The sequence below is a fragment of the Gallus gallus genome, chromosome 20 (genome assembly GCF_016699485.2).
Source record: "Gallus gallus isolate bGalGal1 chromosome 20, bGalGal1.mat.broiler.GRCg7b, whole genome shotgun sequence".
In the NCBI taxonomy this organism is placed as follows: domain Eukaryota; kingdom Metazoa; phylum Chordata; class Aves; order Galliformes; family Phasianidae; genus Gallus; species Gallus gallus.
In genome coordinates, this window is record NC_052551.1 from 12933366 (window position 1) to 12952172 (window position 18807).

The 18807-nt window shown below is 42.0% G+C and overlaps 1 protein-coding gene across 4 annotated transcripts in view; it reads right to left on the reverse strand.

Annotated features, from left to right (window-relative positions):
* Positions 1 to 18807, reverse strand: part of TSHZ2 (teashirt zinc finger homeobox 2) — a 214054-nt gene that overhangs the window by 43519 nt on the left and 151728 nt on the right. For 2 of the 4 annotated variants that reach the window (XR_005841353.2, XR_005841352.2), the window contains exon 3: positions 18022 to 18327. The exons of the other annotated variants lie outside the window; for them this stretch is intronic. The gene's annotated coding sequence lies outside the window, so the exon portion shown is untranslated. The remainder of the gene's footprint in view (positions 1 to 18021; positions 18328 to 18807) is intronic. 4 annotated transcript variants of the gene reach the window in all.

The following is an 18807-nucleotide window of genomic DNA, read 5'->3' on the forward strand; positions in this document are numbered from 1 at the left end:
CATAATGAAAGAGACATGTGAATAATAGAATGTCAGTTGAAAGGGTTGCAAGTGATCAAATGTTGTTCAGCACCTCAATAATATTGCCTCAGAAAAAAGGCTTGCTTTAGATATCTCAGCACTGCAAGATTTTGGTTGTTTGTTTGTTTTGTTGTTGATTCCACAGCTGGGAGTGGTATTTAGCATATATATATATATTTACTTAATGGGTTTCTTGAAAGTGGCAGTACTTGAGGATAGTGGCAATGCTCACAGATACAGACAGCTGCTCCCTTCGCTTTTGAAGTTCAGGGGCTGTGGAGAATGTACACATGCAGCTCATTTTTATAGATGTGGGATTGAATTCTTAATTTAAGTCCAAACGCGCCATACACACAACCCTACCTTACCAGTGTTGTTTTTCTTTGACATGAATAAAGACCTGTGATTTAATCCTTCCAAACATTCCAAAATAAAGGGCAGATCTGAACAGATTCAAGACCATAATGTTTTCTCCAGATGCTTTTTCCCTTTTTTGGAAGAAAAAAATACAAAGTGCTTTCATATTTGATAAGTCCATTGCCTAATGGGAAGCCACTGCAAGGGACCCAGTAACTATGCTTCACAATCTATCCCTTAAGGCTATACTGTGTAGAAACACTTTCTGTGTCCTCTTAAAACAAGAGCTGAGGTTAGAAGAGCCATAACTATCATTCCTAAGATGTCAGAGAGCTGACAAAGAGCCAGACAACACTAAATACTAATGCAAATTACACTGTGGACCACTGAAAAACTAGTTATCTTTCTGTTTCTATTCCGACTCACTCTTAATCTAGCCACCAGTGTCTTTCCAAACTCATTCTCTCACAAGCCATACTAAGCAATGCCTACATACTAAACTTTCCACAAATGGAAATATAAAAGCTATAATTGATATCAGAAACAAATTAAACAATGGCAATACCAAAATACGGTTGCAGTTACAGCAGAATAACTCACTGCTCCTATCGTTAATTTTTCTTTTCCATTTTCCAAACATTTCTATTCCCAGCCATTTTACAAGAGATGCACCCTTTTGCAAAGAATTCAGTGCTAAGGACTTTCCTTCACGCATCAGTCAAGTTCCATTTATACTCAATACATTTTCCTAATTTTCACTTTCCTTCTGTAGAAACCTTGATAAGAAAAAACCTTCTCCTTGAATATTCAATCATTCAAATTAATGGGCATTTTTCTGGGAATGTTGTTGTTTTTTTCCCTCCCATGAGTACTGGCAGATCAAAAGTTCACAGAAGTATTCTGGTGCAATTTGTAGATCAACTGCAAAGAGCAGCACGCCTTGCTTCATTTCTAATGGGCTACAAGTGAAATGCTACATTTTCATTTTCAACTGACAATGAAAAACACCAAGTAATATTCTAAGGCCAAAAATTATTGCTGCAACTTATGAGCAAGTCATTTCCTAACAGCTTTGTTCCTTGAATACTGTCTTATCAAAAGTGCCCAGGATTTTATTGAAGTGAACTGTTCTAATGAAAAAGAGCATTTGATGAACAGGCATGGCTGCAGACTCCATTTTCTCCCTTCTGTCCAATGGGCTTCATCAGTAAAACAACCAGAAGTACTCAGGTGACCACAGATGGAAATACCTAAATTTCTTTAGGATGATTTTTTCCCCTCTTTTTTTTTTCTTTTTTCTTTTTTTTTAATTTAGTCTTCTAAATATGGATGTGTGGATGCAGAAATACTGAGACTAGAGAAGTACAGACCCAAATGTTCTCAACATTTCTTAAGAAATAACATTTTAATACCAAATTCTGATGCTCCATATGTTGGAAGTGGAGCTTACCAATTATTACTGCTTTATTAGATTTAGCTTCCTCTTTGATCTCTTGTAACAGTGTGCACTCAATATCCTTTTCTCCAATCCAGATGCTTGGAGTTTCACCCTACTCGTGTACTTGTAGTCCTATTACTTGGAATTTCTGTACTTTTGATCTCACTGGTAGAGACAGAGACATAATTACAGTAACAGATCAGACTGCCTGCCAGTACCAATGGTAAATAACACCGAATGACTCATAGTTTCGCAGTTATAACGTGGTTTACACATTTTGGTATGCAGCTGCCCAACAGACTTAGCCAGAACGTATAGACAAGTGCCAAATATCTCAGGGCTTCTCTTTTGCAGAGCAGGGGATCTGTGAGATAATTAGCTTTGACCCTTTCTTTGGCAAAGAACAGAAGTAGAGACAGGAAAGGCTCTATTGAGAGATGAGTTCCCTTTTTGTTCTTCAGGTTTTGTTGTCGTTATTCAAGAAAATAAAAGAGAAAGTCATCAACTTGAGAACCAAACTGAGGCCCAGTATAGAAGGGCGTGATTCCTTACCATCAAGGAATGTACTTCCTCAAGCAGGCTCTGCCTGCAGCCTGACCATCAGAAGAGGGGGAAGGCCACTCCTTTGCCTCCGCACCCACTGCCCACACATGAAGGGAAGTGGATGCAAGATACACTCCAAATCCTGTGGGAAGCATCAGCTCCCTCTGCTCTCTGGACTCACTCTCCCTGCTCCTTCAGCGTCTATTCTTTGCGTGGTGTAGCTTAAACATGGATAAGGAACAAAACTTTTATCATCAAGTTTTTTTTTTTTAAATGAAACTATTACATCACCTCCTAAAGAAAGTGAATGCGTGTGCCTTAACTCCAGAGAAGAAGTCTGCAGTGAGTTAAAACATAAGAACAAAAAATTAAGGATTTGTGACTAGTTTTTATAACATTTGTTTCAATGATGTTGTCAGTTAAACATTATTATGATCTCTCTTTAAAGTGAGATGATATCTCTGCTTTTTCCAAAGCAGCAAAGATGCTCATGCACTACAAGGAACTCCTCAAGTTTATGACCAGCAACAGCTGCAGCGTAACATCCAAAGATAACTCAAATCTCATTCTTAGGGGGATAAAAGAGAGCACTGTGAGGGTCAGGGAGGACATTTTCCTCCAATACAGAACCCAGCACAAGCAGCCAGATATGCTGTGAAGGTAGGAAGAAACTGTCAAATTACGGAGCAATGGATAGAGGCCACCTGATACTGAAGAGTTTTGTGGAGCAACTGAACAATTTGATATTCTGTGGGAGATTTATGGCACACCTGGGTGTTCCCACAGGCACACACATTTCTGCATTGTGAGATAGAGGTAATATACTTCACAACATCAGGAGAATTACTAAACTTTCTCTACAATGTCTGAATGAGCATATCATTGCATATGCACAAAGCATGAATTATTTCTATATCTCTGTACAGATACATACAGATATACTTATGTGTGTGCGTGTTAGAAAATGCACACACTGGATAGAAAGCACACATCCATACGAAACATTTAAGAAGGTCTGATGGAGCAATGCGGAGAGGAGGCTACAATGGGATATGTTTTACAGCCCCGTTTCAATGCAATTTCCATTTCACCCAGAGCTGGTAACAGCTGGGTTAATTAAGAAAGGTCCAAGGGCCCTGGGTGCCTGTGGTGGGAGGGGTCAGCACAGCCTGCTCCCCATAGGGCAGCAGGAAGGAGAAGTTTTCCTTCCAAAGGATTCACAAGCACAATCAGATATTTACTGTATTTATCGCAGAGATCAAACCCACACACAGATGTCACATTTCTCAAATTCCATCAGTAGATCAGACAAGCAGTCTCTGGAAAGAGAACATTGCAGGCAGAAAGTTCAGGATGGAGGTCCATTCCCGCCCCGGCTTCTGTCGTGCACCCAGAGCCTTTGTTGTCTCCGCAATGCTGATAAATCAATCCATCAAAAAATTTCCTCAGTGAAACTCAATCAAGAAAGGTCATGTCAGCGGGAGAGGAACAGATTAAATTAGCATCAAATTAGACATGGAAAGTGAGTTCTGTCAAAATCATCACAGCGCTCAGCACAATTAGAATATGTTAATTATGCATTTCATTAAGGTAGTGCTCTTTGAATGCGAGATGAAATGTCAGTGGTGTAGGCATCCGAAAAAAGGAAGATTGCCAGGCACAACTTTCTCTAGACAATGTGTGACACCTTCATTAACATCAAGAATCACAAGTCTGTCTTGACTTTTTTGTAAAGTATTAAACCGTTAACCGTTTGCTGGCACTTGGCAGAGGGAGAGCCAGCCACGGCCCCTCCTGCTCTGCTCAGACACCGCTCTGAGCCCCAGGGATGGCCATGAGCACCCAGCAAGGGCACAGCCACCAGGGAGAGCCCAGCAGTGAGCTGCTGTCAGGGGGGGCAGGGGAGGGGCAGATAAGGGAAGGGGGTGGGAGGGGAAAGGGTAGAACAATTTTATTTTGCCCTCAGTGGAGAGATATAATCAAACTAAAGGGAGAGATGGAGAAGGAGGGGGGTGGGAAACGCAGGGAGATTTGCAAACCTACATTTGACAAACTCTAATTTGGGGAATTATTTTGTATATCAAACATCTTTGATTCCTAATGATGAGCTGGGTTTCAAAGGGAAAAATGATCCCTGGTGAGCCTGGGAGGGAATGGGAGCTTCATAAAATACTACTTATAGGTTTCATTAGATGCATTATCAGATATTTGGTCCAGGGTGGATCAGAAAAAAATCATGTACTTTCTGGAAACACAAGAAAAGCTGCTGACGTTCAGAGACTTGTCCTGAGCCTCCTGTGCTCTTCTGGAGCCCACTGAGTCACACATGGTCAGTCTGACCATCACATCACTGCCACTCACTTGCCTATCAGAAGGGCAGCAAAGCCACTAGAGCTTTGAAACTGCACCCATTTGCTGCAAAAGTAGAAGGCTGTGGTTTGCAAAGCTCTTCGGCAACCAGATAAGATCAGCTCAGGGTAAGAAGCCCACAGTCACAGGTGGCACCTGGACAAGAAGGGACCACCCAGCTGAAAAGAAACCCACATGCTGCCTGTGCATACATCAGCCTTCAGCTTTAAGCCCCTTTGGAAATTCAGAAGCTCACTTGTGAAGTGCACAATTATCTTTCTGGCATCTCTCGCTTTTCTTTCTGTTATTTACCAAAGTGTGGCAGAAGTCAGCACGCTGATATATTTTCATCCTACACAACAGTACTCTGAGTCTAATGGTATGTGCAGCCCAAAGTATCGTTCAATGGGAAAATGTGCAGTGGGAAACAAACCTCATCCACACAAAGGTTCACACACATGGTGCATGTGCAGTAGTGTGGTTAGAAACACATTTACTTACATATATATGGAACAGGTAGTTGTGTGCACCCCTGAATACTTGCAGAAACTCAATCTCATGCTGTAGGTGTTTCCATGTCTAATATCTCCCTCAGCAGACTGCTCCTCTCCCCAGCTAAAACTTCAGCCTGCTGCTGGTATCTAAAACTCAGGATGTCTAAGAGAGGGGTTACTGCGAAGTAGAGCAATTTCAGCTTGTTCTTAATGAGTTTTTCTGTGGTTTATTGTAGCTTTTGTAAATCCTGCCCGAGAATTTAAAGTTGCCAAATCTCCTCCCCAAAGACACATACTGCAGCTTCCAATGCCCTCAGGACGCCATTTTAACGTAACAGGTTCCAATACTGTCAAAAAATGCCAGCAAGAGAATGGGAGCCAGAGCCTACTTCAGCACACTTGGCTGGCCCTACAGCTTTCTGAAATCTGTTTGTACTGGAGCTGGAAAAAAGAGATTTTTATCATTTGAAATAAACTCCAGAGTCCCAGAGCAAACAAGCTTTAAGATGTCCATTGTGCTCACCAGTCTGGGTGAGAGGGCTAAGGATAAATGGAGGGGGTCAGCCCCAGTGATCGTGGCAGCAGATCCCATGTGTGGATGCCCTGACTACAGCCCTGAGCAGGAGCACCAGTGCCCAGGTTGGGACTCCAGTGGGAGATGACTTCAACAAAAGGAATTGGTGAAACTTTTCTTTGAAATGAGGACTCAGTGTTAAATCCAGAAAGCCTAGATCACAATGAAGTACACATTCTAGGAAGTTGGGGCAAATGGCATTTTTCCATATAGATGCTACCAGTCTCTAAAGTTTTCACTCAGCCTTGGCTTAACACTCCTTTTGCAGTAATAGAGAACTGATCACATGCTCTGTTTCATCATTTATATGTCAGTATAGCTGCTGGGGTTACAGGGCTATGAATTAACATAATTGAATGGCGAATCAAGATCATTTCTTTCTACTTTACTTCATGATAGGGCAAAAATACAAAGCTGGAACAAAGTTTCCATCACAATCCCTTAAAAATTAGCTTTCCAGACAGAACACACACAGGAATCAGAGCTCCTTTCTGATGAAAATATGGAACTAAACACAACCTGTCCTGATGAGGGACAGTATGTTAACTGATGGTTTTTGCAAACAAGGGTTGGGTCACTTGCATCCAGGTGGGTAGCAGCCACACAGCTATCACTTAGAGCACAGGCAGCACTATGAAAGAACAGCAGCAGAGGTTCGTGGGTCTTAGGCATTTCTGTGTGGTCGGGGCAGCAGTGCAAGCAGCTCTGCCTCCCATGGAACAGCTCTGCATCCTCAGGACCAAACCAGCCCACCTTCTGCCAGACTAGCCCGGAACTTGGTGAAGCCATGCCAGCTTTCCAGCACCCACCTGAGGAACGCTTATTGCACATCTCCTGCTCCATTACTACCTCCCCTTCCCCAGAAGTGTAAGAGCTACACCAATTATCCACAATCGCTAATTACAACACAAAATAATTCTTTTTGCCAAACACACCAGCGGACATGGCGTCCCTCACAGGTACCTGCCAGCTTCCAGGCACCTCGGCACACCACTGGCTTTCTGTCCCAGTTCATTTAATGATTTCTGTGAGCAACAAAAAGCTGGAGGTGTACCCAGAGACACCTCACTTCGAGGCTTTGTGTAGGTAAACTGCATGCATAGGATTTGCTTTGTACAGATAGTTCTTAATTTACTTTATTCCCACACTGGGATCCCAAAGTCAGTCTAAAAGCCAGACAATACCTCTTATGGTGAAAGGAAATAAGTTAGAGGTGTGGATACTCGCTCTGCTCAGTACTCCTTTGTTGCATGAACAATTTACTACCTTACAGTTAAAAATGCTCATATCTCCTCAGGTCAACTTCACAGATTTAATTGTTGATGCCAGCTGTGATATATATATATATATATATTTTTTTACGTTTTCTAGATCTCTGAAACTTATTCAATGAAAATACTCATCACTTAAAAATGCATAGGAAATGCCATATGAATTTAATGTTTTGTTTTACGTTGCAAGTTTTTATTCCACTGCAATTTTTACTGCTGCATCTTCCCCCTCCCAAACAACACATTTAACATACAATGCCAAATGAAAATCAACAACCAGAAATTTCCAGTAATGTTATTACATGATCGTATTTGTTTGGGCTGAAACCATACTTTCAGTTGGAAAAAAAACAACTGGCAACAAAACCCCATTTTCTAAAACTAATTTCAAATAAATGTGAACTCGGCAGTTTCAAAATAAACAGCGTCTCAAATCTATTTTTCATTAGGGAGAGGCCTTCTTAATTGGTCACACTGATGGTAAGGAAACGTTATCTCCTCTTCATCCTTCCAACCACTCCGTGGCATTGTACAAAGGGAAGGGAGACATGCCCTCTGCTCCTCGGATTTTACAATCTGGTTATATGTGACATGCACGACAGAGAGAGATACCACTGCATGAGTTAGAGGGAGACACGCAAAGTGTTTAGAAGATCCAGAGAGAGATTTACATGTATAGATAGTTATTTTAAGAAAACCTCTCGTTCATTTACACAACTGTGGCAACCCTCTTTGAATTCAGCAAACTGCTCTGTCCTACAGAGAGATACATGACAGAAGAATTTAAATCAGAGCAAACATCATTGCCTAATCAGAGTTTAAGGACAATCCACTGCTGTTTGATAAGGACTGGGGGACTGACCACCGAGCCCAGGCTGTGCTGTAGCAGACCAGCTAGAGATGCACCTGCAGCAACACGATTGTAAAACAACTGCTACAAGGCTCCGCAGAAAAAAATCAGAAACTTAAAATGGAAATTGCGAAATGGCATTCAGTGAGCAACCTGAACCCAAAAAGTGTATTATTAATGTAATAAAAGGCGTGTACCAAAACAAAGGAGACTGTGGGCATGTTGGCATAGGTGTTTCTTGGGCAGGGATCAGTAGAGAAGCCCAAGGGCCTCAGTGTAAGTGCAGTAACCAGGATGCAGGCAAAGGCAGTATTTTCTGGGAAAGAAGTCTCTTAAGCTGCATTGTTAAATGAGAGACTTCCAACACATCTCCTGTCTTAGACCTTGACCACTGTGAGCCAAGCCAACTACAGCCGAGTTCAGGAATACAATTACTTTCGCAGAGTTTTCATGCTGCACTTATCACTTGTCTTGCTCCTCACAAAAGCATCTTCTTTTCACAACAGCACTGGAGCAAATTGCTGTGCCTTTGTTGCCAGGCAAGCTCTCCTCACTATTCTCCTCCTTGCCAGCCTCTCCAGCCTCCAGTCTGCAGAGTTTTAGGATGCGCTCTTAAATCAAGAGCAACTTCTCTCAAAGCCAATCCACAAATAGCCCAGAGTTCACAGCACTCAGACGTGCTGTAGACATTTGTTTCTTTGAGCCATGTTTCTGTTTGGATACACAAAGGAGGCTTCAAAGTTTCTCATGCAGCTATTCAATTCCCTCGGTGAGGGGAACATTCCTGTTAATGAATTATTTTGTCAGTCCCTGCTCTTACAGAACTGCTGGCAAGGTTCAGACACTGATGCAGGACACTGGAGCTGTCTGATTTCTTTCTTCCTGCTTGAAATCTCTTCCCCTCCATTTTGTAGTGGAAATTAAGTTTTTAAGCTAAGGCAGACTTTCAGTAAAAAGGTCTCTCCTTTCTGTAGGCTTATTTTTCCCCAGGTTTTATCAGAACACCCCAAACATTGGAATCTCAGAAGACAGGTATTGAGAAAACCATCCCAAGAAGTGGGCTTCCTCTGGACATGTTATTGAAAGAACATATATTTTAACCTTCCCCCCCAAAATGGAAACACCCAGAAATTAAAATCACACCTAACTACTTGGCAAAGGAGCAAATACAAATATATCCACTTCCTAAGTGTGATTAAAGCTTAAAAAAAAAAAAGCTTTATGTGGGTTGAACACCCATTGGATTATTTAGTTGTCCAGCTGAACAAACTGTCTAATCTCATCCATTTATATCCTCACATGAAACACAAATACACTAATTAACGTTCACATAGATGAGCTGCTTTGCTTTGTCACACAAATGCCCATTCAGACATGCACACATACATACGTAAGCATACACGACCTGTCTGTTCTAAAGTGTCTGTCCAATAAAATATCCCTACCATCTAGCTTCATTTTGTGTGTGTGCTTCAAAAGGGCAGTTAATCCTGTTGGGAAGAAGGGAGAATGCTCAAGACTGCACTTGTGAAACTGCTGCAAGCTTCCTTCACCTCCACAACTAGGGACTGCATCTTATTTTAATACGTTATTCTACTGCTAAATTTGGTCAACATAAACATCCAGCTGAACATGCTTTGTCAGCTAGGCTGGGGAGCTGCTCCCACATAGTGATGCTTACATGCAGCAATCAAAGCATCTTTCACCATTTTTGATAGCTGAATATGTCAAGTTCTTTAAACCTCACAGCACCGGGGCGGATTTCCAGCCTTCAGGTCATCCCTGCTGTCCTCCTCCAAGTTTTCTCACATATTCTTGAAACACGGACCTTTCATGTGGTGACCCAATTAAAGCTTCATGTAAGATTAAAATCTATTCCTTATGTTTATTTGCTTTACTCAGGTTTTTCTTATAGTTCATTTATCATCGGTTTTATTTATGCAGAGTTGTTCCAGCCTCCCTCATAGCACTATTCTGTGAACTTGGATAATATGAGAGCCCATCAAGAAAACTACTCCAAGGCACAAGTAGATGTGGTCTATATTCTTTCTTCCCACAGGGCTTTCTTTTATGTGACCATATTAAAATGAGTTTTGTTGCACTGAAGCAGCTTAACCTGCAAACTCATTTTGTTCCTACACACATTTTTCTTCTAGTTATTCTCCATTACATTCCATGCCATCTCTCAGCCTTTACATCATCGCTGGTACAAATATTACATAGACAAAAGCATTTAAAAAGATATTTCCTTGGTATCTCCCATTTACAATACTGCAACACCCACTGGTGAGCCAACATCTAAACCATCTGACTCAGTTAAGTACCTGACAAGGGAAAGTATCAGGTGGACTAAGTCAAATGCTCTGGAGAAGTCCATGGGTATAACATTAGCCCAATTACTCTGTAGACCTCTAATCCTGCCAAAAAGATGGAATGTTTGTTTGACAAGACATACACTCCTCAACCCCCCCCCCCCAGCTCTCACTAATCATACTGTACCCTCTAATTCCTTGCTAATACATTCCTGAGTTAAGCACTATGTTGTTTTATTTGGAATCAACATCAGATTAAGTGATCTGTTGTTCCCTGAGTCATCCCCATAACCTTTTGTAAAATCCAGGTTACAGGCTGATGACCACCACTACTGCACATCCACGATCCTTACAAGAATTTGATGTGATGAAAATTTGGTCCTACAGAATGTGGTAAAACTCTGCTTGGCATCAGTAAGATCCCACTGAACAGTGAAAGATAAAGAGCTAAACAATAACTGAAAATACACACACTAAATTTAGCTTAACGCTAAAAACAAACACAAAAAGTGCCATTTGCCTTGAGATCTTTCCAGCTGTGAAGGAAAATGTCAGTTTTTTTCCTTCAGAAAGTAGGAAAAAAGTTATTTCAGTTGAAAGTTCAATTTCTCATAGAAAAATGCTTTGGATTGGAAATTTTCAGTCAGCAAAGTTATACTACCATCTCTAACCACTCTTGGGTACAATTCTTATTTGAGCAGCCCTGCAGTTGACTAAATGTGCCCAGTGCAGTGACAGCAATCTATAGGTTTTCAGCAGATAAGGTCATGATAACCAAAAACATCATTGCCCCCTTTAACCTCCCAGCAGCAAGCTGAGTCACCTGCAGGTGATACCAGAGCTCAGCAGGCAGCTGGTGCAGGAGTGTTACCCCAGCAGGCACGGTATGGTGGCAGAGGCTGCCCACTGAGCCTGGCAGATTGGCTTCCAAGGGACTTCATTTCCATGGAAAACCCTGTATGTCTCCATTCTGTATGCTTAATGCTTACCTCCTTAATACACACGAAGTATTCAATACCTTACAGCTCAAGGTCTTGCAATTGCAAAATCCTAGCCTTATTTCCCAGGAGTTTTGATGCAAGGCTTATGTTTGTCAGCAGGCCAGGCTCACCCATGCCAGCCAGGAAGAGCCCAGGGAGTCAGCATAGAATATATTGCAGAGCACAACTGCAAAAACAGCGTTCATTTTTGAACACTGGTCTGCCTACAAGTGGAAAAAAGTAGGAGGCTGAAGCCACTATTGGAGAGAAAATAAATGGATTTAATGGCAGTTCTAAACACACAACACTTGAATGTCCAGCTTTCTTAATTCCATGCTGTGTGCTCTCACACTGCAGGAGCAGCATACACACAATTTATAGGGATGTGTTTTTTTTTTTTTTTAAGAGTTTCTACACACACCTCCCAATATGTACACACACACACACTTTGGAGGAGGATTTGTTAGATGTCACCAGGATCACCTTCAAAACCTCTTCACAGCAAAACATCTGCACTTGCCGCTCCAGATACAGACACCTGAGAGAGCATGAATTCCCCTGAATAGCTGTATTGTTCTAACATTTATTTCTTCACCTTCTCAAAATGCCTGCTCATCTGAATTTACAATATCTCAGCAGCCGTGCTGGATGTTGCTCCGCGCATGGTTCTCCTTCCCCACGCTATAGCAGATTAGTGCTCGTTCGCCTCTTTTCCTTGCTTCTCTTCAGATCGTTACACATGACAAAACAACTGTCCTAATTACAGCAAGTGTTCCCAGCTCTGTCACCGTGACAATTACTGCAATGAGGGCTCAATATCTGCAGCAGACAGTAAAGTATTACTGCAGTTGTGTTTGATAGCGCTCAATTGTCCCCTTGAGAATTCTTCGGATCGGGTTTTTCACGGGGGTGAGGACTCCCCCTCGCTCTGCCCACCGTGCGTTTGCTAACAGGGTTCAAAAGTTTAAGGCAGTGGGTGACCCGGGGTGTAATGTGGAGAGCACTGAAGTTTGTGTTTGTAAAGGAGAGGACTGCAGAAACAGGGTGGGATTTCTCCTACCCATATCAGTCAGAACAGCCTCATCACCATTGCAGGAGAAAAGGGCTGTGACTCGAGTGGCTGCAGAATGAGCCTCTTTCCTACTCTGCGGAGGTCTCTGCAACTGCAGAGGAAGTATTTGGGAATAGTTCCCTCCGTCCTCTACTTTGTATCTGCAGTCTGATCAGCCGCTATTGCTCCAGATAGGGGGTGACCCAAACACGCAATATCACACTCCCAAACCATATCCCCGCATCTTCCAGGCGACTGTGCCTGCAGCAGCTGCCCTTGTTATTCCTATAGGATTTGTTGTTTGTTTGTTCGTGTAAGCTGATATATTCAGACTTGCCAATGTCTTAAGGGATGGCCCCACTTGTGACAATTCGCTCTCCACTTACACCGAGCACCTCTAACCCCACTTGCCTCCCTTGTCAGCCTCTGCAATCTCAGCTAATAAGACAGGGGATTTTAGCTGTTTCCAAAGGTAATACCATGACCTACACTACATCCACTTTATTCTGAGTGATGAAGGTGATGTTCTGCGCATTTATAGCTCATTATCCTCCTGAAGTTGATTCATTCAGATACTCTCCTTGTAAAACCCATAAACAATGCAGAAGCAGGACCTGCACAGCTATCTCATTTGACCAGAAACAGGAACATAAGATCCTAATACTGAATATTGATCAGCGAAGATAAATACTGCCACAGTTAACTTGGAATGAACTGACTGGTGTACTTACAGTCTGGATTTCTAATTTTCCTTGGTCAGGAATAAAGCAATATCTTATTTATCAGATAACATCTTTATTATAAGCATCTCACACAGCCTTTCCACTTCAACCCACACGCGTTTCTTCTGCTCTTGGCATGGATCAATGAAGTCAATACTTCTGACTGCAAAGCTTTCTATGACTTACACATATTTAAAAGGATAAATCCCAATCAACAAATCCTCTGCCTGAACGCAACCATTATAATCCTTATCTTTGATCCTTTGGGCTACAGCAAGCAGGGTAAGGAAGAAGTACATCTTCTCAGCTCTCAGGAAACAGTTATTATGACAACAGAAGTTAAACAACATCGCCGGGGCTCATTGGATGGAATTTCTCCAGCAAAACCAGTAAGTGGTGCTACTGTTTCACAAGTACAAAATGGCCAGAGAGTCCTCTTCAGCTGGTGTTAGCAACTGTGCCTGTACCCTTTGTGTACCAAGGTGTCAAAACACCTCGGTAGCCAAGCTCCTGAGCCTTACAGGGCTGAGACATAGCTGGGTGCTTGTTTCACAGACTGGGAAACCAAGGCATGCTAGAATGATATCATCTGATAACACTATAATCAAAGAGGGCAGCAGAGCAATACCCACAGGTTTTCTATTTAGCACAGCTGTATTCTTTACTATAAGAGATTAAGTTACAGAAGTCAAGTTGGGGAGTTGCCTAAGTTATGTTTAGGGAGTTGGATTTAATCACTATAAGGCTTGTTTCAGTCTTGTGAATTTAGTATGCTGCAACCATCCTTTCTTCAGCATATGGAGGCCAAATAAGTTCAAAGCCAGCACATTTCAACAGGACTGCTTGTGAAGGTTATGTTGTTGGCCAACCCTGCACTTTACAGCTACAACTACACCAAAGCCCACTCACACAGATGCAACTTGTCCTGCTAAAAGAGTGTTTGTGGCAGTTGAGTTTTTACTAGTTCCCTCAATGAAATAAGCTGTATCAGCAAATTCACTTTTCCTTTTTTTAAATACAGCTGAACCTACGTTGAATGTTGCGCCAATATATAAGTGCTATAAAAACAAGAACACCACCCCTAACCAAAATTACTATGCTGGCAAAAGGTCTTAATGTAGACTTAACTTTAAAATTTCCCTTGGAAAAAAAGTTAACAGAAAAGTCAAAGAGGGAAAAGAGGAAGGGGAATAGGGTGGAAGGGCAGGGAGAAGGCAGAAAAACAGATTCCTCCTCACCCATTGTCAAAGTATTCTCTCTGAAGTTCTTGCTTTGCTCTAGAAACAGCTAAACAACTTCAAACAAGGTGTTTGTTTTATTGAGAGATCTAATAGATCTTTAGATACAGTGCCACATGTCCCGGCTCCACTCCTGCCTGTAGTCGGGTAAGTAGTCCAAGTCAGAGAAACTGCTTCGGTGGAAAACAACACAAGGAAAGGATCAGGCCTTAGAGCTCAGCAAATATTTAAATAAAGCTTAAAACTAAGTCTGGTATTGCCAAGGGGCTGACAGCCCAGCAAGGGCTCAGCGGGGTTGGCAAAATACAATGTCCACAGACAAACACCTCTGCTTGGCTCCTGTGTTCGGCTACAAAAGCTGTAGCAAACAAAACAAAACAAACAAAAAAAACTTGGAAGGAAACAAGTTTGCAATTGCAATTAGTTTTCCTTCCCCCACTCCTACCCCCCCCCAACTCCAAATGTCTCAATCTTGCACAGTTTACACATTTTTACTTGGGGAAACTTTTTCTGCTGAAGAAAGCTTACAAAATGGCCTGTGATAAAGCTATTTCACACGTACCACACTGGCACGTCCTATACTATGTGAATATCAGCATCTTTACATCAGGGCATCTCCTTTCACTATTCCCATTTACTGCAGACTTTGGAAGATGGAGTTACAAAAAAGAGCCATCCTTGACTCCCGCTCAGTCTGAAGCTCTCAGCTAGCTAACAGCCTTCAGAACTGCAACCATAAATCAGATACTGCATTAAAAAGCAGGGGAAAATACACCAAAGGAAAAAAGAAAGTAATATGGACATTTTGTGCAGACAGTGTTTTAATGTGCATATGTATCCTATTCAACAAATGGATGTTTCTGTTGTTTACCCACTCCAGAAATACAAGTTGTTATAATAGCACGACTCTCACAGAGTCGGAGAACTCCAATCAGGAGAGGAGCAATGGGAGACCTGCAGAGAATCAGGTCCCATCACTGATCTTAACCTGAACTCTGCTCCTGTCCCCAGGAGTGAATTTCACCACTGAAGGCACTGAGAGCAGTCTGATACAATCAGTAAAAAGGAATTTGGGGTTGATTTTCAACCTAACGCTCACATCATTCTCTTTCCATTCACCTGAAATGGGCAGATCACAGACCCAATCAGACACTTTGTCGCCAGCCCTACTATCCTAATATGATATTATGGTCTCAGAAATGTTTCTTACGACATGAGAAAGAAATCAGTACAAATATTCCTCTTCTGTTTAAATACCCAAATGATTGTTTGTTGATCCTAACTATGTGACCTGATAATGCTCACATGCTGCACAGACTGAGCTTCTTTGTAATGCAGTTTGGTCAGATTCTTCTCAGAAATTAATTCATTACAAAAGTAGCCTGAATTAAATGCAGTCATTTATGTGCATTTCAGAATACACAGACAAAGAGAAGGAGAGGGAAAGGAGGAGAATAAAGGCAGCACCACAGCCTTGGCAAAGTGCATTACATGCAGTGGGTTTGCTGTCCCACCTGCAACTGATGGCAGAAGGGTCAGATGGGAGGGCTGCATCCCACCTGAAGGCCCTCTGGCACTGAAGAAAATTAATCAGCCAATAAAACAATTGATTTTTGAGAGGTAAATTGCATAAGAAAGGTAAGGAGTTAAAGTATAAAAGAACGCACTTAAAATTAAGAAAATCAACACTTTGCATTAACTTGATAGCCACACGCTGAGCATCAGGCAGGGCCTGAGCTGCTCATAACTACTCCACGAAAAATGCTTGTATGGAAACCTGCTGCAGATAATACAGCCATTTAGCACTGTGAACACTAATTTCTTCTCTGCCCCACACATGGTGCATGCAGTGCTTCTGTGTGCATTTGCAGATGCACCTCTCCCAAATTTATATTTGCCTTAATAGCATGGGTCAAAACTGAAACCAGGTATAGTCGCTCCTGTATCTTGGCTGCTCAGCCCCTATTTCAGTTCTGAGCCTTCCTCACAAGAAACCATAATGGTGCAGAGAAATCACCAAATCACCCAGCTCTTAGCAAGGCTTTGGGTAGAAAAGAGAAACTCACAAGTGGGGGAACAAATCTGAACCTCACAATGGGCTTCACTCTCCTGCTCCCAGGGTTGACACCTCGGTCAGCACAGGGTGCTGCGTCAGAGCAGCTCCAACACCACATCCAGGCAACATTATTTGTGACAAACTATTAACAGAGAACAATGGCTTGGCCCAAAACTTATTAAGATAGACATCATGAATAATATATAGAAAACGAAACATATAAGTGAAAGAGAGGATGCAGACAATAAAAAAGCCTTTGAAAATGCCCTACAGTAAAATACATATTTTCAAAACTACAAGTTCTATCCATTTTTTCCTAAAAGTCATATCCCTCTATGACCCTGGGCTACAACAAACATATTAAACATAGATCATTTCTAAGCATTTTTAGCCTTTGCTAGTAAAGCATAAATTATTTGCCATTTGCAGGTATTATTTCTGGCCACACACACCAATGTCCTGCCCCACCTCAAGGTGTACTCTCCACCTCCTTCTCTATACTTAAGAAGTGACACAAGATTTTTTTTTTTTAATTTAAATCAATATTAAAAAAATAACTTCCAGGTTGTACAGGTATTAGGACAAATGAATTTTGCAGATCAGCAAGACCAGGATGCATGCTCCTCTATTACCTTCAGCACATATAACAAGGGGTATGTCTGACCCAATGGGATGCCAGCCAGAACTCATCTAAACCCCTTAAAATTCAAGGAGTGTGGTGCCAAGCTAATAAACCCTCATCAGATTTATTACGTAGGGCTCAGCACCATGCCAACACAGCCACCTGGCTCTTTGTTGGCTCAGAACTTGAGTAGAGAAAGCCTGCCCAAAATACCACACACAACTATTCAAAAAGAAGCCATATCACCTTTTGCAATTAACTCTTGCCATGAGCTGAATTCATATTAGCAAACAGATGAATAACACTCCTGAAACCTAGGCAGAACAGCGATCCTTAAAATCAACTAGGCTGAAATGAATGTAAGCAGAGGTCTTTCAAAGTCCAGAAAGTAACTCACTGTGCTCACTGGTGCCAGAGTAGAACACTGCTTATAGCCTGTCCTGCAGACTCTATTTCATCAAATATCAATGGGCTTCCTTTTACTCATTGGGGATTCTTACTCGGTGCAGCCATTAACTTTCCCTCATAGTGGACTAAATAACTTCAATGGACCTGAAGTAACTTCTGGTCCATTTTCCCCATCTTAGTTCTTTATTAGTCACCATTTTACTTTTTACAATAACGTTGTCCAGTAAGGTATTACTTTAAAAAGAGCACAGCAGAGGACATTTGGTGCCGGGGAGAAATATCTGCAACTGTTTCGGCATCTTAATGGGTTTCCTCTTATGTTGGTGCCCCACAGCCACTCACAGCACCTCCAGCACTGCAGCAGAGCTTTGGCATGAGCACAGCTGCTCCAACCCCAAGAATTATTTCAGAAATACTATTTTGTTCTAACTTATCTCTGTGATCAGTATCTGTACAAATCACCTCTGGAGCCTTCTGCTTTCAGAGCAGCGCATCAGCACAACAACGCTATCCAAGAACAACCCAGCCCAAGGCAAGCCCACAGAACGTTCCAGAACAAGTGGATCAGTCGACTTCTTTAAAACCACCACCAACCACACAGTCAGAAGCAACCCTACAGCAACAGATTGATTGAACGGACCCTACGAATACCTACACAAAAATAAGATAATATTCAAAAATCAAGTATAACAGAAAACAAAACACAACCAGCTGCAAAAGGCATGCAGGGCTTACCGTGGTCAGGGAGGGCGTGGGCTGGGACCTCCACAGCTGAGGCAGGATGATTCTTTAGCACCTGCCCATAAATAAACTCCCAAGCACACCCAGAACCCATAACAGCTGTTCAGTGAAAGGCAGCTTTTTTTTTTTTTTTTTTTTTTTTTTTTTTTTTTTTCCTCCCCCCCCTTCTTTTTCTTCTTTTCTTTTCCCCTCCCTTCTTTGCACAGCGGTGTGCAAGTGTGGCAGTGCAGGGCAGAGGAACTCCTAAAGGGACTGATTTGTGCCGCAAATACATCTCAGGGTAAGAGAGGGAAACAAAGCCTTCAAACAACAAACAAGTAAATAAATAAACAAACTATATCCACTCCACAGTGCCCTTTTAAAGCTCTTAAAATGTTGCTAATGAACTTAAAATGAAAGAAACAACATACATATAAAAAATACAGGATTTTAAAGAACGTTTATCTAATAGGGAACCCAGTTCTCTAATTAAGCAATTAAGGCTCAGCAAGGCAGACGTTCTCATCACATAAAGGTCATTTTAAATGAAGAGGGGATGGAAAACACTGTTGTTGCAGGGTTGTGTGAATGATTCTCCTCTGACTGGTGGCTGGTTTGAGACAAGCTGAGAATCACTTGGATTCCTTCCTGCCTAAAGCTGGAGCTGGGAACACCGCAGCACTCGCAGCACTCCGTGCCCAGCTCCCACTGCAGTCAGCAGCACTGTTCCCTGGTTCTGCCCCACACGCAACCTATGAGGGTTCTGCTAAACCCAGAGGGGCTGTTTGGGGTTTACAGCAG